Below are 19,145 nucleotides of genomic sequence, written 5' to 3'. Positions count from 1 at the left end.
TATTAAAAACCACGACAAAACATCAAATGTTAAAAACTTCCCTAAACAGGGCTGCCTTCAGATGTCTTCTAAAAGTCAGATAGTTGTTTGTTTTCTTGACATCTGATGGGTGGGTGTTCCACAGGGCGGGCGCCACTACCAAGAAGGCCCTCTGCCTGGTTCCCTGTAACGTCACATCTCACAGGGAGGGAACTGCCAGAAGGCCCTTGGTGCTGGACCTCAGTGTCCGGGCTGAACGATGGGGGTGGAGACGCTCCTTCAGGTATACAGGACCGAGGCCGTTTAGGGCTTTAAAGGTCAACACCAACACTTTGAATTGTGTTCGGAAACGTACTGGGAGCCAATGGATTAGTTGTAGTTTTGGCGTCACCTTCAAAGGTAGAGTGCATTGCAGGAGATAACCTGTTTTGGATGTGGACAGCTTAATCTCCAGCATCACCAGGGGTGTCTGGAAGAGGCCCCAGTCTGAAAGCCCAGATATATACCACCCGTCTCTATGTAACCTTAATGGCATCTATCTGCTTCAAGCAACAACGGAGTGCATCTCTGGGGTGAAGTCAAACCACTGTGTGAGCATCTCTGAAGTGACCTTCCCAGGGTGTAAGCCTGTGCAGTGTGTATGGAGTTCCTGGGCTGCCCAGATGAGAAGACCTGCGCCCTCCCCCCCGGCCTCGCTGATGTGATCCAAAGGAAAGCAGAGTAATACATTTGGCACCAGCTTGGCTGCAGGAGTTGCTGGAAGGAGGTGTACAAGGCACCATCCAGCAATCTTAGGGACTCCACTCTGGATTGGTGTTGTGTTTACACCTTACACATCTCCCAAAATTGTCCCTGGCTACAAAATTTTCCTCGGGGTTTACTCCTGAATACTTTCTCATGAATGAGTATAACCACAAGGCAGAGGAGCTTTAGGATCAGAGTTTTCCTTCTCCTGATAAGCTACCTTGGCAAGTTGATGGACCCTATCTGCCCCTCACTTCCCTCTGTGGCACATGCAGAATAATAATAATAATAATAATTTAATTATATCCCGCCCTCCCCAGCCGAAGCCGGGCTCAGAGCAATGAACAACAACAACAACAGAAACCACCTTCTTGATTGTTGGTCTCGCCTTCTCAACCTGCAGTATTGCGCTAAACGGATCAATTGCATGTCTCAGTATAAGGTAGCTTCCTTTCTATATTCTCAATCCTGTTTGTGGGCAAAACAAATAAATGAATAAACAGGAGGTAACACTTTCATCAAATTTCCCGGGGTGGGGAGGGGAGGAGACATTATCCAACAGCTTCTCAAAGGTAATTCTTCACAGCTAGCATACTTTCATGATTACAAATTGGGAAACGAAACAATACAACTCTCTCCCTATGTGTGCGGCTGTGCACGTACACGCATGCCCATGTATACAAAAGAGCTACCTAGGATGAAAAGAGATGAGCTGAATTCAATAAAGCTAATGCAACTGGAATGCAGAAAATGGTTCATTCAGGAATGTGTTGACTCAGCTCAGATTAGGATATGCAAACACTGGACCGGAGGCAGGCATGGCACAACAGCAGCTGAGGGATGGGGGCCCCAAAATTAAGAATTCAAGGAGAGCCTGCTGGATCAGACCAGTGCCCCATCTAGTCCACCATATTGTCCTCGCAGTCACCAACCAGATGCCTGCCAGAGTCCTGCAAGTAGGTTTCTGAGCACAGGAACACTCTCCCCCTTGTGATTCTCAGCAGCAGGTGCTCAGATCCATAATGCTTCTGATAGTGGAGGTGGAACATAGGACATTGATGGACTTCTCCAAAAACCCGACATCACCCGATTCACTCAGAAACGGTGCCTAACATCTGCAAATCAGCCCTGCAACATTTGGGGGTGCAAACCCCATGTTTCACAGTAGTCCGTAAAACAAGCCCTCGGCACCCTAACCCCCAGGGTCACGATTTCGCCAAAAGCCTGTAGTTGTCTGATTCACTCAAAAATGGTGCCAAATCCTACATTTCATGGTAGGCCATAAAATGAGCCCTCGGTGCTGCAGGTAACACTAGCCTCTGTCCCTCTTTCCTTCCCTCCCAAGTTAACAAGACAAGAATAACCAGCAGATCTGGGACATCCCTGTTACTATGTAAGAGAAAGGAAAGGTAGTTTTACTTTATCTTTTCCTCCCAAATCTGTTATTATTTTTACATATTTATACAAGAATCAACATTCAATATTCAACCATCCTACCCATGTCCCCAAATAAGCACCAAAAGTTTATTTAATTACATTTAACATTTCAGTTTTTAAATAAAGGTACCATTCCAAAAATCATCATTTGCCCATGGAGGGTTATAACCATGTTCCATCAAAGCTGCATATGTAATAAATCTATGACATAAGATTCAACTGCAATTCTTTACACGAAATGAGATTTAACATCTTGAATTTCAAACAGCACAGCATTGTATCCTGCTGAGGCAGAATAGACCCATTGAAATTGATGGACCTAAGTTAGTTGGACCGATGTTGGATACAACCCAAAATGTCCTTGGCTGAGTCAGCTAAGGATGCACCATCTTCCCTAATATGCGTCTCCTCTTTCATTGCTGGTGATTTTCACTCAGCCACAAAACCATGAACTAAGCAGAAGTATTGATGAGGTTGTGCTCATGTAACCACGTATTTATTTGAGATTTGTGCATGAACAACATGGAAGTGCAAATCTTTTAACAGTTGCTACAATGAACAGGTAATGGAAGGGTCAAACACCCAGAGGGAGATGCCTTCTCCATGTGAGAAGGGATGTTTTGTTGATGGCTGTCATTGACAAGAGCAATGCACACACTGAAACACAGTTCAGAAATAGTTGAAAAGTAGGACACAGTTGCTGAACCTCTCCATCAGGAAGGACAGTAAACATGAAAGCTCTGGGGAAGTTTGCCTGGAATTGCCACATCTCGGATATTGATGTGAAGATTTGGGAGAGCTAAAAGAACATTGCTGCTCCTTCCAAACCTCAGCAGGAAGGAAGGAAGAAGAGAATAAGACAAGGGCACAATCAGAAATCTTGGGTCTTCTGCTAGCTTTTGCTAATCGATCCTTCTGCCAGGCACATCATCTCCCACCATCAATAACAGCTAGTGCAGGCAGCATTGGCACAGATATCTTTTTTTTATATATAATAATATTTATTAAATTTTGTATAACCAATAAAAAACATACATAATAACATAATATTTTCCATTATCCAGATTTCATTCTCAACTTTGGACTTCCTCACATATCTTGTTCCTGCTTTCTAAACATAAGTTTTACCAGCAAATTATTAACTTGATTTAATTCATATTATATAATTTTCCAATATTTAATATCTCAAATTTTGGGATTTAACATACACTTATTGAAGCTTACTCATAAAATATTACTTATCCCAGATTTATCTTTTCATCTTCCAGTTGAATTTAAATTTATATTCTTTATAGCTAGTTTGTTGAAGCCATGTTTTTGCTAATCTTACATCTTTCTTAACAATCATACAATTTACAATATTTTTGTAGATAGTCCTTGAATTTCTTCCAGTCTTCCTCCACCAGTTCTTCTCCCAGGTCTCGGATTCTGCCCGTCATCTCCGCCAATTCCATATAGTCTATCAGTTGCATCTGCCATTCTTCCAGTGTGGGTAATTCTTGAGTTTTCCAGCTTTTAGCGATGAGTATCCTTGCTGCTGTTGTAGCGTACATAAAAAAGGTTCGATCCTTCTTTTGCACACTCTGACCAACAATGTCCAAGAGAAAGGCCTCTGGTTTCTTAGGGAAGGTATACTTAAATACCTTTTTCAATTCATTGTAAATCATTTCCCAGAAAACCTTCACTCTAGGGCAAGTCCACCAGAGGTGAAAGAATGTTCCTTCAGCTTGTTTACACATCCAACATTTATTATCAGACACATGGTATATCTTTGCAAGCTTGACTGGGGTCATGTACCACCTGTATATCATTTTCATAATATTTTCTTTCAAGGCATTACATGCCGTAAATCTCAAACCTGTAGTCCATAACTTTTCCCAGTCAGCAAACATGCTGTTGTACCCTATGTCCTGTGCCCATTTTATCATGGCTGATTTGACCGTTTCATCCTGTGTATTCCATTTTAACAGCAAATTATACATTCTTGAAAGTATCTTAGAGCTGGGTTCTAACAGTTCAGTTTCTAACTTTGATTTTTCCACCTGGAATCCTACCTTTTTATCCAACTTAAAAACTTCTTTAATCTGAGCATAATGTAGCCAATCTCGCACTTTATCTTTTATTTTGTCCATACTCTGCAACCTCCAGTTATCTCCATCTTTTTCTATTATTTCCCAATATTTTGGCCATTTGGCCTCCATATTGAGTTTTTTCAAGGCCTTAGCCTCCATTGGTGATAACCACCTTGGGGTCTTGTTTTCCAATAAGTCTTTATATTTCAACCAGACATTAAATACGGCTTTTCTGACAACATGGTTCAGCATTGGCACAGATATCACACAGAGCAATGTTGGGCACAGCAAGATCTGTTCAAGAAAGAGAAAAGACCAGGTTGGTTGTTTCCTGATGTTATAAGTGATGCTTAAACAGACACTCACATTCCCTGTGAATAAAGGTGGGTGGGGAGCTAGCTAGAAGGCACATTCTGTTTCAAATACCTATGATCTCTCTTCAGCTGCATGTTTCCGTAAAGAGTGCGCAGGAGGTACACATCCTGGATTTAATCACCATTGTAGCATTCCTTCAGATGAAGCCCACGATGAGAGCTGCTCCCCACAGGCGGCTCCTTGAGAACTGTCCTCCTATAACTTATGCCAGGGGATGCCCATGGGCACCATGGTGCCCTTGAGGTTTTCCCTGCTGCCCACAAAGATGTCCATCCCCAACTTCCTCCCTGCCACATTTTCTAAAAGGGATAATGGAGGATGCTACAAGGAGGATGCTTGCTTCCAGTGCCTCGTAAGTGTGAAGGCAGGCTGGCGGAAGGCAGACAGGTTGGTTGGGCAGCACCCTGTTTGCCCAAAAGGAAAAAGCCTCCACAAGTTTCAGCTTTTAATGCCCACAACCCCACCCTTCCATGTGAAAGGAAACAGGGGCTTCCAATGAGACAGAGCAAGGAGATCAGGAGCCCTCACAACTCACCAAGCCTCTTGGTGGGCATGTTTCCCTTTACAGATGTCCTGGAATTCTTCCAGCAGCTCTGGGTTTCCACAGAGAGAAAGAAGGTGAGCCCGTTTCTCATGTGGGGTGGGGCAGATCCCGCGTTCCTTTCCAAGAGCTCCTTCAGCTTTTTCGCAGACTCCAGGGAAAATGCAATGTCTCCAACCTGACCCAAGATAACCAAAACATCAAAGAAACAAGATTAGGGTGGCCCAGGAAGCTCCAGAAACAACCCCAATGTTCTATTGTGGTTCGAGGACCCGACCCCCGCAATGTGAAATGAATACACAAGGACACGTGATATAAGGTTAATGGGCAAGGAAAGGCCACAACTTTATTGATTACAGCAGTGAAAAGGTATTGGCTTAGGCATTGGATCTCTAAAACAAGTGGGTTTATTCATCAGTAGGTGGAGCCTGTTGATGCTAATCCAACTATAGGCTCACCCCTGATGTCACCGAGGGTCGTGCCATGGCCTCCCGCCAAGCAGGCATCGGACAGAATACACGACCGCCAGATTCCTTTAACGGAATACCCAAAAATTGAAGGCATAGGCGATGGCCACACCTAGCACTTCGACACACCACAACACATTATTCCAATGCCGACTCGCGACGAGATGACGGCAAAGAATGAGGCTGGGGAGAGGCTGGCGCTGCAGCAAAAGGCTGCCAAACACGCCCCCTCTGTGGCACCTGGTTGGATGCCTACAGAGGGGCGTGGGCGCCAGCCAGGTGAGGTGGAGGCAGGGGGCTAACGCCCCCTGCTAGGGGCGGTGCTCGGGCTCCCGCCCACAACCACTCCCCTCTCTTCCAGGGAGGAGAGTCTTTATTCATGGATTCCTTCCTTCCTTCCTTCCTTCCTGAATTCCACTCATCCTGAATTCTAGTTCCTCTTCAAGGATTTCTCAACTTCATTCTGGAACTGGACTGTAAACATCTATCTGCTCATCACTTTTCCTTCCTTTACTTGGGAACATAAAAACAAAGGCAGCTTCTTTATCCAGAGTCAGGCCACTGATCCATCTAGCTTAGTATTGTCTACAATGACTTTTTCACACAGGGCATAGTTAGAATTTGCTCCCATAAGATGCACTAACTTCTAGAGGCCAGGTGGAAGATGCTTCGTGGCACCCAACCATAAGTGTATTTGTTTAGATGGGGAACTTGAGGAAATGAATCACTGTTTATTTTACTGATCCATCATAAAGGAAGTCTGAATGATAGGTGTTGGACACCAGCGCCTCTTTGAAACGGAAGTTTATGTGCTTATGTGACAGCGTGTGTGTGTGTGTGTGTGTGTGTGTGTGTGTGTCTTTGTTAGCAAAATGAATATATATATATATATATATATATATATATATATAGGCTGCCAAACACGCCCCCTCTGTGGCACCTGGTTGGATGCCTACAGAGGGGCGTGGGCGCCACATATATAATTTTTTTTTAAAAGGTCATAGCAATTACCAACATAATGCAGCTTTTAAAAAAATAATTATTATAATTTATTATATATATGATAGTTCAGCCTCGATAGCTCTGTTGATTGGAGAATGCTGCTGATAAAGCCACTTCCACCCTACAGAGGAGGTGGGGTTGCGGGCTTCACAGGCCCACCACACACGCGGCGGCTGAAGCCCAGCCCAGCATGATTGGGGGGGATTCCCGGCTGCGTCACACCCTGGCCAGCCAATCGGCTAGCTCTGGGGGCGTGGCCTGCCCTATTTAAGGCAGGATGCAGTCGGGGATCTCCCTCTTTCCCCGCCTGCCAGCTGTTCCTGCTTTATCACTGCTGATAATGCCAAGGTTGCAGGTTTGATCCCTGTATGGGACAGCTGTATATTCCTGCTTTGCAGGGGGTTGTACTAGGGGGTTCCAATTCTACAGTTCTATGATTCTAATGCACACACACTGGATTCTCTGTTACTTCCGTTGCCTTAATGGTACCATCAGCATCGTGATGATGCTCATACATCATTTGCTTGACTCTTTAGGGCTTGCAAGGAAGCTCCACTAGGTTCACCCAGGAACAGTCCTTTGGCAGCTATTTAAACCCTTTTATTGTAGGCTGCAGTAGCTGCATCCCTGTTTGCTGGAGCCACTCACCCACCCTGACACAGCTCCCACCTGTCCCTAGGGCTCAGAAATCCTTCACCCCCTTAGTCTCTTGGATCTCTTGACAACACAGGTGGGGAACCTCAGAACCAAGGTCCAAAGGTGGTGGCCCTCCATGGTGTTCTATCTGGCCCCCACAAGACTCCCCACTGGTTTGCGTCACCGCTCCCCCCTGTAATTTTCCCTGGCTGACTGCGTCCTAGAACTCTGATAACATGTCTTTGATGTTTGGATTGAAGATAGAGATGGGTGCGTGAATGGATGGGCGTATCTAATCCAATAAATATTTATTGCTTGTAGTCAGAGGCCATTGCAAATACAGTAAAATGCTTATTAGCACAGACATAAAACAGCAGGTGTGCAGCTGAGCTCCTTGTTGCCTTCAACAGTGTGCCTCCACCTGACTGGTTTCGATTTGGCTACCTGAAGGATCAGGTTAGTGGTTCATCTAGTCCAGAGTCTTTGTTCTCACAGTGACCAACCAGCTGCACCAATGGGAAGCCTGAGCACAAGAGCACTCCAGAAAAATCCAGAAAATGGAATTCAGAAGCATTCTTGCCTCTGACCATGGAAGCAGAGCCCAGCTAGTAGCTACTTATAGCCTTGTCCTCGGTGAATTTGTCTAATTGTCTTTTAAATAGCCCTGTCTGAAATCCTAAACAATGATGAGCTAGATGGACCAAGCCAAGGGTCTGACTCTAGATAAAGCAGTTCCCAATATTCCTCCTTCTCTAGAGGCGCTTTCTTCAGGACATGGGATTCAGAGCTGCACACTCTTGTCCTGAGCGAATTCTTGCCTTTGATGCTATCAGAAACTAGGGACAACCTGGAACTGGCGGGAGTGTCAGGAAATTTGCTTGGTTGAACTTAAGAAAACATTTTTCTGAACACAGCATGCTTATTGTGTCATGATGTTTCCCTCTACTGGCCATCGATGGAAAGACCCAAATTTCAGCTTCTGTGTTTTTTTTCTGAGACTGCAAAGTAGGTATCATATTTTTTGCTCTATAAGACTCACTTTTTCCCTCCTAAAAACTACGGGGAAATGTGTGTGTGTCTTATGGAGCGAATGCAGGCTGCGTAGCTATCACAGAAGGCAGAACAGAAAGGGATTGCTGCTTTCACTGCGCAGCGATCCCTCTTGCTGTTCTGGCTTCTGAGATTCAGAATATTTTTTTTCTTGTTTTCCTCCTCCAAAAACTAGGTGTGTCTTGTGGTCTGGTGTGTCTTATAGAGCGAAAATACGGTACTTTCTTGCTGAAATGCAAGCAAAATCAATTTCCTTTCCCATTCCTATCCACAGGTTCTGTTTCTTGTTTTGGATGAGGTGTAGAGAACCTGTGGCCCTCCAGCTGCTGCCGAACTACAACTCTCATCAGACCTGGCTATTGGCCACATTTGCTGGCACTGCTGGGAGTTGTAGTTTGACCGCATCAGGAGGAACGAGGAGTTTCCCATACCTGCTTCAGGTGCTTGCTTAAATGTTCTTAGTCATGTAGGCCTACCCTGTCGTGTGGCCCAGTCACGTTGCTTGAACCATCGAAGATGTTCTATTGCTGCTGTTGCCTTAAATTCACTTTCAAGTCTTAAAATGTACACCACTCTGGAAGTTTTGTATGTTGAACAGTATAAACGCATCTGCTTGTAGCTGGGGGGGGGGGGAGTGGAAAGCACTGTACCAGCTAGACAACTTTGCAAAACTTTTCTTTCTGAAACCTGCGTCACACAGAACGATGCCTTTCCCTACGTTTGTGTCAAAATGCTTAGAGTTCTCCCTCGCCCAAACCACTGAGTTTCTGGTTTGCTTTTTTTAAAGGCCACATGTACATTAGGCATCCCCTGTCCTGGGGGCATCTATGACCTGGTCACACCTTTGACTCAAATGAGTCAAGAGTAGTCCACTGAATCAGTGCTTTTCTACTCACGTCTTTCTTAAACGGCGTCTCAGAGGCATCTGCGTGACCACTGTGAAGGCTTGATGCCGAAGGAGATGGGCATTTATGCTGATCCAACAGGACTCATTTTATGTACATATGATCTGGTGTTCTGTCAGTTTTTGGCTTGCCAATAAGGTCTCAAAAATTTAATCTTTTCCCAGTACTGCTATTTGCCACAGTTCCACAGACTCCCTTCTTGGGAAAGTTAGTTCAGGTTCAATAAAGGTAAAGGTAAAGGTACCCCTGCCCGTACGGGCCAGTCTTGACAGACTCTGGGGTTGTGCGCCCATCTCACTTAAGAGGCCAGGGGCCAGCGCTGTCCGGAGACACTTCCGGGTCACGTGGCCAGCGTGACATCGCTGCTCTGGCGAGCCAGAGCCGCACACGGAAACGCCGTTTACCTTCCCGCTGGTAAGCGGTCCCTATTTATCGACTTGCACCCGGAGGTGCTTTCAAACTGCTAGGTTGGCAGGCGCTGGGACCGAGCAGCGGGAGCGCACCCCGCCGCAGGGATTCGAACCGCCGACCTTTCGATCGGCAAGCCCTAGGCGCTGAGGCTTTAACCCACAGCGCCACCTGCGTCCCTCACAGGTTCAGTATTCTGCCCTATAATTTCCACACTGAAGACAGATGGTAAGAATTCATTCAGCTTCTCTGCAGTCTCCTTATCCTCCTTTAGCACCTCTTTCACTTCCTTGTTATTCAGAGGTCCACCTACCTCCCTAGCTGATCTCCTGCCTATAAGGGATTCAAATATTTTGCAGTTGGGTCTCAATGTTTTTAGTGATGTGCTCCTCCAGTTCCTTTCTGGAATCCCTTATTTTTGGGGTTGCCATAACCCAGAACTCTTGAATCATATAATATTAAATATTATTATTATTATTATTATTATTATTATTATTATTATTAATTGTTTATACCCTGCCCATCTGGCTGGGCTTCCCCAGCCACTCTGGGCAGCTTCCATCAAAATATTAAAATACAGTAATGCATCAAACATTAAAAGCTTCCCTAAACAGGGCTGCCTTCAGATGTCTTCCAAAAGTCTGGTAGTTGTTGTTCTCTTTGACATCTGGTGGGAGGGCATTCCACAGGGAGGGTGCCACTACCAAGAAGGCCCTCTGCCTGGTTCCCTGTAACTTGGCTTCTCGCAGTGATGGAACCGCCAGAAGGCCTTCAGCGCTGGACCTCAGTGTCCAGGTAGAACGATGGGGGTGGAGATGCTCCTACCGATACACTGGACCGAAGCCGTTTAGGGCTTTAAAGGTCAGCACCAACACTTTGAATTGTGCTCAGAAACATAAAATTGTAGATGGGAAGGGACCCCAAGGTACATCTTGTCCAATCCTGCCCACAGCCCTCCTGGGGTGGGCTTGAACCACCAACCTTCTGGTTAAGAACCATGTGCAGTGACCCACTGCACCACCGGAGGTAGCACCTCATGAATTAATCTAAGGCTTAAATCGGGGGGGGGGGCACTATGACAGCTTCTGGGTTTTACTAGACTCCAGCCCTCTTCATCCCTGAATATTGACCATGGAGTACAACATCTGGAGGGCAGGAGTTTGTCTATGCCTGCTTTACATTCTAAACTGTGGTGAGGTGGGAGCTGCCGTGATCGCCTCTCCCCACTCCCCACCCCACCCCAGATTTCCAAAATGGGAATCGGAAGTCAAAGGAGGAGTCATGTGCAGGAAAGATCAAGTTCTGCTTGCTGGTTTTCAGAGGGATCTGACTGGCCATTCCATGCAAGCAGAAAATGCTGGATCAGATGGTCCAATCCAGCAGGGTGCTTCTTAAGTGCATGTCTCCTACAAGATAGCCACCGTTGCATGTTCATTGTGCATGAATTGTGCCAAAGTTTACTGAAACACTTTTTCCAGGCCTGCAATGAAATCCCCACTGTAGCCAAATGGGAGGTGAAGGTAGCAAAAGCAAGATGTGCCAAAGGCCAAGTACCAAACCAGTTCAGCTTGCAAAGCCTGTTAGAATATTTCACTTCCATCTGTAGCTAGCAGGGAGAGCCCAGCACTGGCTGGGATCCCCCCCCCCGAAACTCAAACATATTGTGTTTTTCAAATGAATAGTGTAATTTGTGAGTTTGGACCCATTGCAAAGTCATGCCAAAGTCACATTTCAGTCTGCCATCTTGATTCAAACTGGCACCCTGGCATCCAAATGGTGATGAAGTCTCCCACGCCACAACTCAGGAACCAGGGGTGTCAACTTGGATAAAATATTGGGAGGAGCCAGGTAAGCCCCACCCTGCCTAATCGATCACATGATGCAGTGCATACACACCAATTAAATGGTGTCCCCGGCCTCCTCAAATGTTTTATTGGGGGGATGAAAGGACCTCAGCCCCTAGGAGTTGGCTCCTGTGTCAGGAACTCTCATGTCAAATATGGCATCTCAAGAGGTCATCAAGTCTATGTCAAAGAACAGGCCAAAGTCATGTTTTGGTCCACCATCTTGATTCAAAATGGCGCCAGGCATACAAACGGCACCAAAGTCTACTACCTCCACCTCAGGAACTCTCGGGCTGAGTTTGGTGACATTGTTCTTATTATTATTACTATCATCATCATTAATATATAATCACCGTCACTATTTATTTAGTCATTACCTACCCTTGACTGTAAGTTCCCAAGCTGGGTTACAACACTGAAAATAATATTTAAAATAATTTAAAACAACTTTCAACCATAAACACATCTCAAATATTTTTTGAGATACACATCTCAAATATTTTTTGAGATACACATCTCAAATATTTTTTGAGATACACATCTCAAATTGGGGTGTCCAAATATTGACACAGACCCCATCCCCACCTCTGAAAACCCTTGTGCCAAATTTGGCAGCGATATCAGGAGTGTGACTGACAAACTGGAACGTGTCCAGAGGAGGGCAACCAAAATGGTCAAAGGCCTGGAAACGATGCCTAATGAGGAGCGGCTGGGGGAACTGGGCGTGTTTGGCCTGGAGAAGAGGAGGTTAGGAGGTGATATGATAGCCATGTTCAAATATATAAAAGGATGTCACATGGAGGAGGGAGAGAGGTTGTTTTCTGCTGCTCCAGAGAAGCGGACACGGAGCGGTGGATCCAAACTGCAAGAAAGAAGATTCCACCTAAACATTAGGAAGAACTTCCTGACAGTAAGAGCTGTTCGACAGTGGAATTTGCTGCCAAGGAGTGTGGTGGAGTCTCCTTCTTTGGAGGTCTTTAAGCAGAGGCTTGACAATCATATGTCAGGAGTGCTCTGATGGTGTTTCCTGCTTGGCAGGGGGTTGGACTCGATGGCCCTTGTGGTCTCTTCCAACTCTATGATTCTATGATTCTATGATTCTATGATATCTCAGGAGGTAGCTGAACCTGTAGGGAACAGACAAACCACTTTCCAAAGTTTATAGGAGAAGTAGAAGGGTCCAGTGCTTGAGATGCATCACAGATAAGCTCACTGGGGCATCTTGCTGGAGATGCTTCTGAAATTTTCCTATTCAGCATTCCTTCTTGATTTTTTGGACTTCTGAATTAACCAGCCTAAATCTTGTTTCTAAAGCAAAACCAAAGCATTAGGAGTTCTCAGTTGCTCTGAGGTTGTCGCCACCTGACCCAAGCGAAGCCTAGAATCCCTACAGTTAGGAGGATTTGGTTTAATATTTGGGGCTTTGGCTGAATCCAGTGTCCAGCCCTACAGATAAACATGAATGCATAAGTAAAATGATATTTGGAGAGCCCCTGAATCAAAACTGTATTTTCCCCCCTAATTGTTCATGGATTTTGTTGTTTATGTTTTGTCGCGTTACTTTAAAAAGCACAATTTGTGTGCACATATAATGTGTTGTAGCCAGCTAAGATCTACTCAGAACAGAGCCATTCAAACCGAGGGAGCTATGTTAATCATGTTCATTAATTTAATTGGGACTGCTCTGAGTAGGGCTGGTGTTGGTTACAAACCACTGCATTTCCCCTCTGCTGTGCTCGCCTTGATAACCCTATGCTGTCTTTGATGTTGATGGTCTGTCGACCAAATCGCCATAGACCAATTAAAAACAAGTCATTCGAAAATTTGTATGCTGCCTTGAAGGCCTATTGGCGGAAAAGCAGTAAAGAATTTACAAAGTGAAATAAATGCATCGTATGCACACACATCGCAGGAAGACTCTGCCAATGGCAGCGCCCGCCACCCCAGTGCATGCTGCACATATTCAGAGAAATGTACCATTCCATTTATACTTTATGTGATGCAAACACACTTGATATCCAGGAGATAAGGCAATGAGTGTTTCTTATTGATGGAAGATCACCAGCCAGGATTCTGTTGCAAGAGGAAGAAGAGGAAGGGCCCCAGGAACATTGACATCCTGCTTCCTCCCTCCTTGTGGAAACCTCTATGAAGAGAGTTCTGAGCTGTCATAACAGGTAGGTTGGGGGATGAGTATCTTCCATGCTACACCTATTATGTCTGAAATACAAGTCCATTAACTGTCTCTAAGTCTCTGGAGATGTGTATCTCGTCTCCATGCATGATACCAGGATGAGTTGGAGCAAAGGCAGAATAAAACCCTCCAATGAATAAAAGTTCTAGACCTCATGGCATTCATTACCCACCCAATCTGGGATAGGGATGAGATGATTTCCAGCACTGTTATTGCACCTCCAGTTTGCTCTGTCTGCTCCTCATGAATTTTGGTTTAACTTGCAGAATTTCTTTAAAAAATAATTCCAGAGAAGAAACAAAGTGGTATCGCCGGTTGCGAACGGGATCCATTCCGGAGGTCCGGCCGGATCCTGAGGTTTTCACAACCGGAGGAGAAGCAGTAGACCACTTCTGTGCATGTGCACGAGGCAAAACACTTCTGGGTTTGCCGCTTTTGCAACCTGAAGTTTATGTTACCCTCAGGTAACGTAAGCTGAGGTGCTACTGTATGCAGCCAAAGGGAAAGTGCACATTGATTAAGCAGTGGACAAAAGCAATCTTGATGCAACTGTATTTCTGAGCACAATTCAAAGTGTTGGTGCTGACCTTTAAAGCCCTAAATGGCCTTGGTCCAGTATACATGAAGGAGCATCTCCACCCCCATCATTCTGCCTGGACACTGAGGTCCAGCGCTGAAGGCCTTCTGGTGGTTCCCTCGCTGTGAGAAGCCAAGTTACAGGGAACAAGGCAGAGGGCCTTCTCAGTAGTGGCACCGGCCCTGTGAAACACCCTCCCACCAGATGTCAAACACAAAATCAACTACCAGAATTTTAGAAGACATCTGAAGGCAGCCCTGTTTAGGGAAGCTTTTAATGTTTAATAGGCTATTGTATTTTAATATTCTGTTGAAAGTGCCCAGAGTGGCTGGGGAAACCCAGCCAGATGGGCGGGGTATAAATAATAAATAATAAATTATTATTATTATTATTATTATTATTATTATTATTATTCTTATTATTCTTATTCTTATTATTATAACTGGATGTATGACTGCATTAAGATTCTTCTACCGTGATCTTCTGTGGATGTCTATGAAACCCTCATTGATCATACACCAGGCCCAAATACCCTTGATGCAGCAATATGTACAATAAAATCCAGCATGACTTTTTTTAAAAGTTACTACTCAGCTAATGATCATTAATGTTCAAGAGGGGGAAAGACTGTTTGATTAGTTCAGAACATGCTTTTGCATGCAGAAGATGCTCAGCATCACCAGGCGTGGCTGAGAAAAATCCAGGGGAGAAGTTCAATTCCCATCACATTTAAAGGTGAGACTACATAATTGGCACTTTCTGAAGCAATACAGGAACACAAGCAACTTCTCCAGATTTTGCAATGCTGTTTGTCAGTCACATACTATGTAGGGGTGAAATGCATGAAAACGTTTTTCCCCCTCATTTATACCACTAGAACTCATGGACATGAGTTGAATGTTGAAAGATTCAGGACACATTAAAAAAAAATCCTTCTTCAGGCACCTTTTATCATATGTGGTGGATGTGTAAGGTAGTAAAAGCATTCCGGGAAATGATATATAATGAATTGGAAAAAATGTTTAGAATAACTTTTATATAAAAAAAAAAACACACAGAGGCTTTTCTATTAGGAATTGTAGGTGCCAAAATTCCAAGGGAGCAGAAATTACTTTTTATGTATGCGATAACAGCCATGCGGATATCGTTAGCTCAGAGATGGAAAGAAGATAAAGACCCTACCAGAGAAGAATGGCAAATGAAGTTGTTGGACTATGCCGAAATGGCAAAACTGACCAGAAAGCTCAGGAACCAGGAAGACCAAAACTTTAATAAGGAATGGGGGAGATTTACAATTTATCTAAAAAAACCACTGTAAATGGTTGAAAACATTAGCAGGACTGCGATAACAGTTGTAATGTAATGAGAACTATGGATACAGGGCGCATCAGAAGATGGCTGACAATAACATCTCTCCGACCCACACGAGGTAATTTGGAGGCTGTGATGGGAGTAAATAGCCTCCCTACCCCCCCCCAATTGTGGGGTGGGGCTGCCCTTGCCTGCTGTGCCCTATACCACCCCCGAATTTGTGGGGATGGGGGCACTAGGCACAATGCCCTCCTGTGGGATTTCGGCGCTCCTGGATGCCATCTCTGATCCGCGCCACTAGCTGCAAGAACTTCAAAAGAAACAATTTGGATGAAGCGAATGCACATATTTCAAGGAAGAAGGGGGAGTAAAGACTGCTAACAGAAGAGATCTCTGATAAAACAAGAAGAGTAGAAGGAGCAAGTATAAATCACGAGAAGATATGCCAAGACTCGGTATGGCAAAGGGACTGATGGGGGAGGGGGAAAAAACCTTACTTTCTTTCTTATATGTGATTAAACAAGACCCCCCCCCCAAGCCAGAAATGTCATTTTAAGGACTTAAGCTGTGGATTTAAGGCTGTGTGGAGATAAACTTTCAAACCAAAGCATGTTTTGAGAAGAGCGTGGAATGTATAAGGGCTTTGGAATGACGCAGTTAAAAGTGCCGTCGCCATATTGGGAAGTTCTGTCGGAGGACTTAAGTCTGAGAGGAGAAATAGAGAAATAGAGCTGTTTTTATATTGTGGGTGAAACTCCTCAGGGGGACTTAAGAACGACAGTTCTGTAATTATGATGGAAAGAGCGCTGTTATCTATGAAGGCGATGATATATGGAAACCATCTCAATTTGAGGATTGGAAGAACGGAAAAATTCACACAGGATTATTATTGGTGTTTATCAGCTTAAGGAGACTATCAGAAGAGATCATAAAGAAAAAAGAGAGAATATATGAACAAGAGGTGATGTGGAAACAGCAAGATAAGACTGGATAGAATTATGAACTTTGTTTGGACTGATTTGGACATTAACGCAGTAGCAAGAAGATGATCAGAATCCCCCTTCGGATCTTGAAATATGGGTCCCCTCAACAAAATTTAAAATTTGGCTTTGTAATTTGGAATTTATGTGATGTGATTTGATTTGATTTGATTGGCCGGTTAATAAAAAATATTTTTTTAAAAAAGAGAACTATGGATACAATGGAGTTATATAAAAAAATCTTGGATTATTTAAAAAAAGATGCAGTGGAAAAGGTTTAATAACAGAACCCACAGAGGGGAAGGTCGGAAGTCCAGCAATTCGGGAGAATCTTGTAACTTTGGGTGTGTTGTGGGATGTTTGTCTATGGAACTCACTGCCACAGGAAGCAGTGATGGGCACCAACTTGAAGAAGAAGAAGAAGAGTTTGGACTTGATATCCCGCCTTTCACTCCCCTTAAGGAGTCTCAAAGTGGCTAACAGTCTCCTTTCCCCTCCTCCCCCACAACAAACACTCTGTGAGGTGGGTGAGGCTGAGAGGGAATTGCAGGAGAGGAGAAAGCTCTTGTGTTCAGGTCCTGCTACTGGGCTTCCCACAGGCATCCGGTCAACCACTATGAGGACAGAATGCTGGTGGGGTGGGGTGCATAAAGATGCATCAATTATATTAGGCAAAATTGCGTACAAATGTCTGTGTGTTAGAAGAAATTCACACTAAAATGCTGGTGGATTTTTCTGAGGGCTTCTTTATTAAAATTGTCAAACCGGTGTGGAAATGTGAATACTGGAAAAATAAGAAATCAAGATAACACTTTTTAAAATTATTAATAAATTAATAAAAATTAATAAAAGCATGGAAATGGTTTATTGAACATTTACAGATAAATTGTAAACAGATAAAAACATTGGCAGGATTAATATAATAACCTGCAGTTTCATTAGAGTATATATTTGGAGAAGATGAATAAACGAGCAAATTAAGTTAATCTGGATATGCAGAAGATATTAAAAATCAATTTAAGGAACCGCAGAAAGAGGGGGAAGGACGTCAGGTTCTGAAATGTCAAAATGATTGTAAAATCAGTGAAATGTATAAACTTGAAAAGTATATATATATATATATATATATATATATATATATATACATATATATATATATGGAATGTGAATAAGTGAAGGTAAGTTTGAAAAAGTGAGAACCCAGGAGAAACTGAAAATATCAGATTTCCCCTTCCCTGGAGAATTTGCTTGACACTTCCTACCCGCAAACTTTGTTTCAGGTGTCATCTTCTTGTGCAATTTGGTTCTCATTGCTAAGTGGCTGGCCTTTTTTGTTCCTCATCCTGAAATCACCCTTAGGAGCACTGCCAGTGCAGAGCAAGTGCTAGGAATGCAGAAGTTCCTGGGTCCCGTCCCTTGGCAATTGTTGATGGGAACAGCACATGACTCCAGAGCTCCGAAGCTTGCAGTAGCTGTCCATTTGCTACCAGGCCAGGTTCCCAAAACAGGAACTTAAGAAGCAGCCTTACACTGAGTCAAACCATTGATTCATCTAGCTAAATACTTTCTGCACTGACTGGCAGCGCCTCTCCAGAGTTTCGGCCAAGATTTTTCCCCAGTCCTACCTGGAGATGCTGGGGATTGAACCTGGGACCTTCTAGATTCAAAGCAGATACTCTTACCACTGAGCTACTGTGCTCCAACACTGAGCCTCCATACCCACCAACATTTCTCCCATGAAAATAGGGACGTCCTAAATAATAATGATGATGATGATGATGATGATGTTATTATTTATATGCCAGCCATCTGACTGGGTTGCCCCAACCACTTTGGGTGCCTTCCAACATATATAAAAACATAATAAAACATTAAACATTTAAAAAATTTCCCTATACAGGGCTGCCTTCAGATGGCTTCTAAAGGTTGTATAGTTACTTATTTCCTTGGCTCGGGGGTTGCATAACTCCATACCCTTCAACATTTCTCCTATGAAAATAGGGATGTTCTAAGGAAAAGTGGGACATTCCAGGATCAAATCAGAAACTGGGACAACTTCTGTAAATCCGGGAGTGTCCCCGGAAAATAAGGACACTTGGAGTTTCTGAACCTCATACCATCCCCATTAACCCCAGGAACTCTCTCTCAGCTCAATAAATAACCCATACTAGAAGATAAACTTGTGTTTGTTTCTGCTTCTGCCATAAACCCATCAAAATGCTTCAACCGGAACACCTCAAGTTCCAGTTTTAAGAGATTGTGACGTCCCTGGGGCAGTTGCGTTTTCTCTAACCGCTCTGCATGGACACTTACCCTACCTTCTGTTGACATTTGACCTTGTGGGTGGAGCATGGGGAGCCGCCTGAATACAGAAGCTCTTCTCTGCACCTCTGGAAGTTATTATGAAGAAACACAAGATGGATGGTGTCAACAGGATAAGGCTTCCTGGTCACCAAATGTCAGCTGGGCAACAATGCAGCCAAACAGGAAATGCAAAAGGTCAGGTTACGCATGGCAGTGGGTTCCAGGTGCTCATAAAACCATCGTTCCTCAGGAGTGAACACACACAGTTTCCACAAGATGAAGGTCTTCCAGAGCACGGTAAGAATTCTCCCATCATTTC

This window comes from Podarcis cretensis (genome assembly GCF_951804945.1).
Source record: "Podarcis cretensis genome assembly, chromosome: 8".
Classification (NCBI taxonomy): Eukaryota; Metazoa; Chordata; class Lepidosauria; order Squamata; family Lacertidae; genus Podarcis; species Podarcis cretensis.
Note: the sequence above shows the minus strand (reverse complement) of the source record.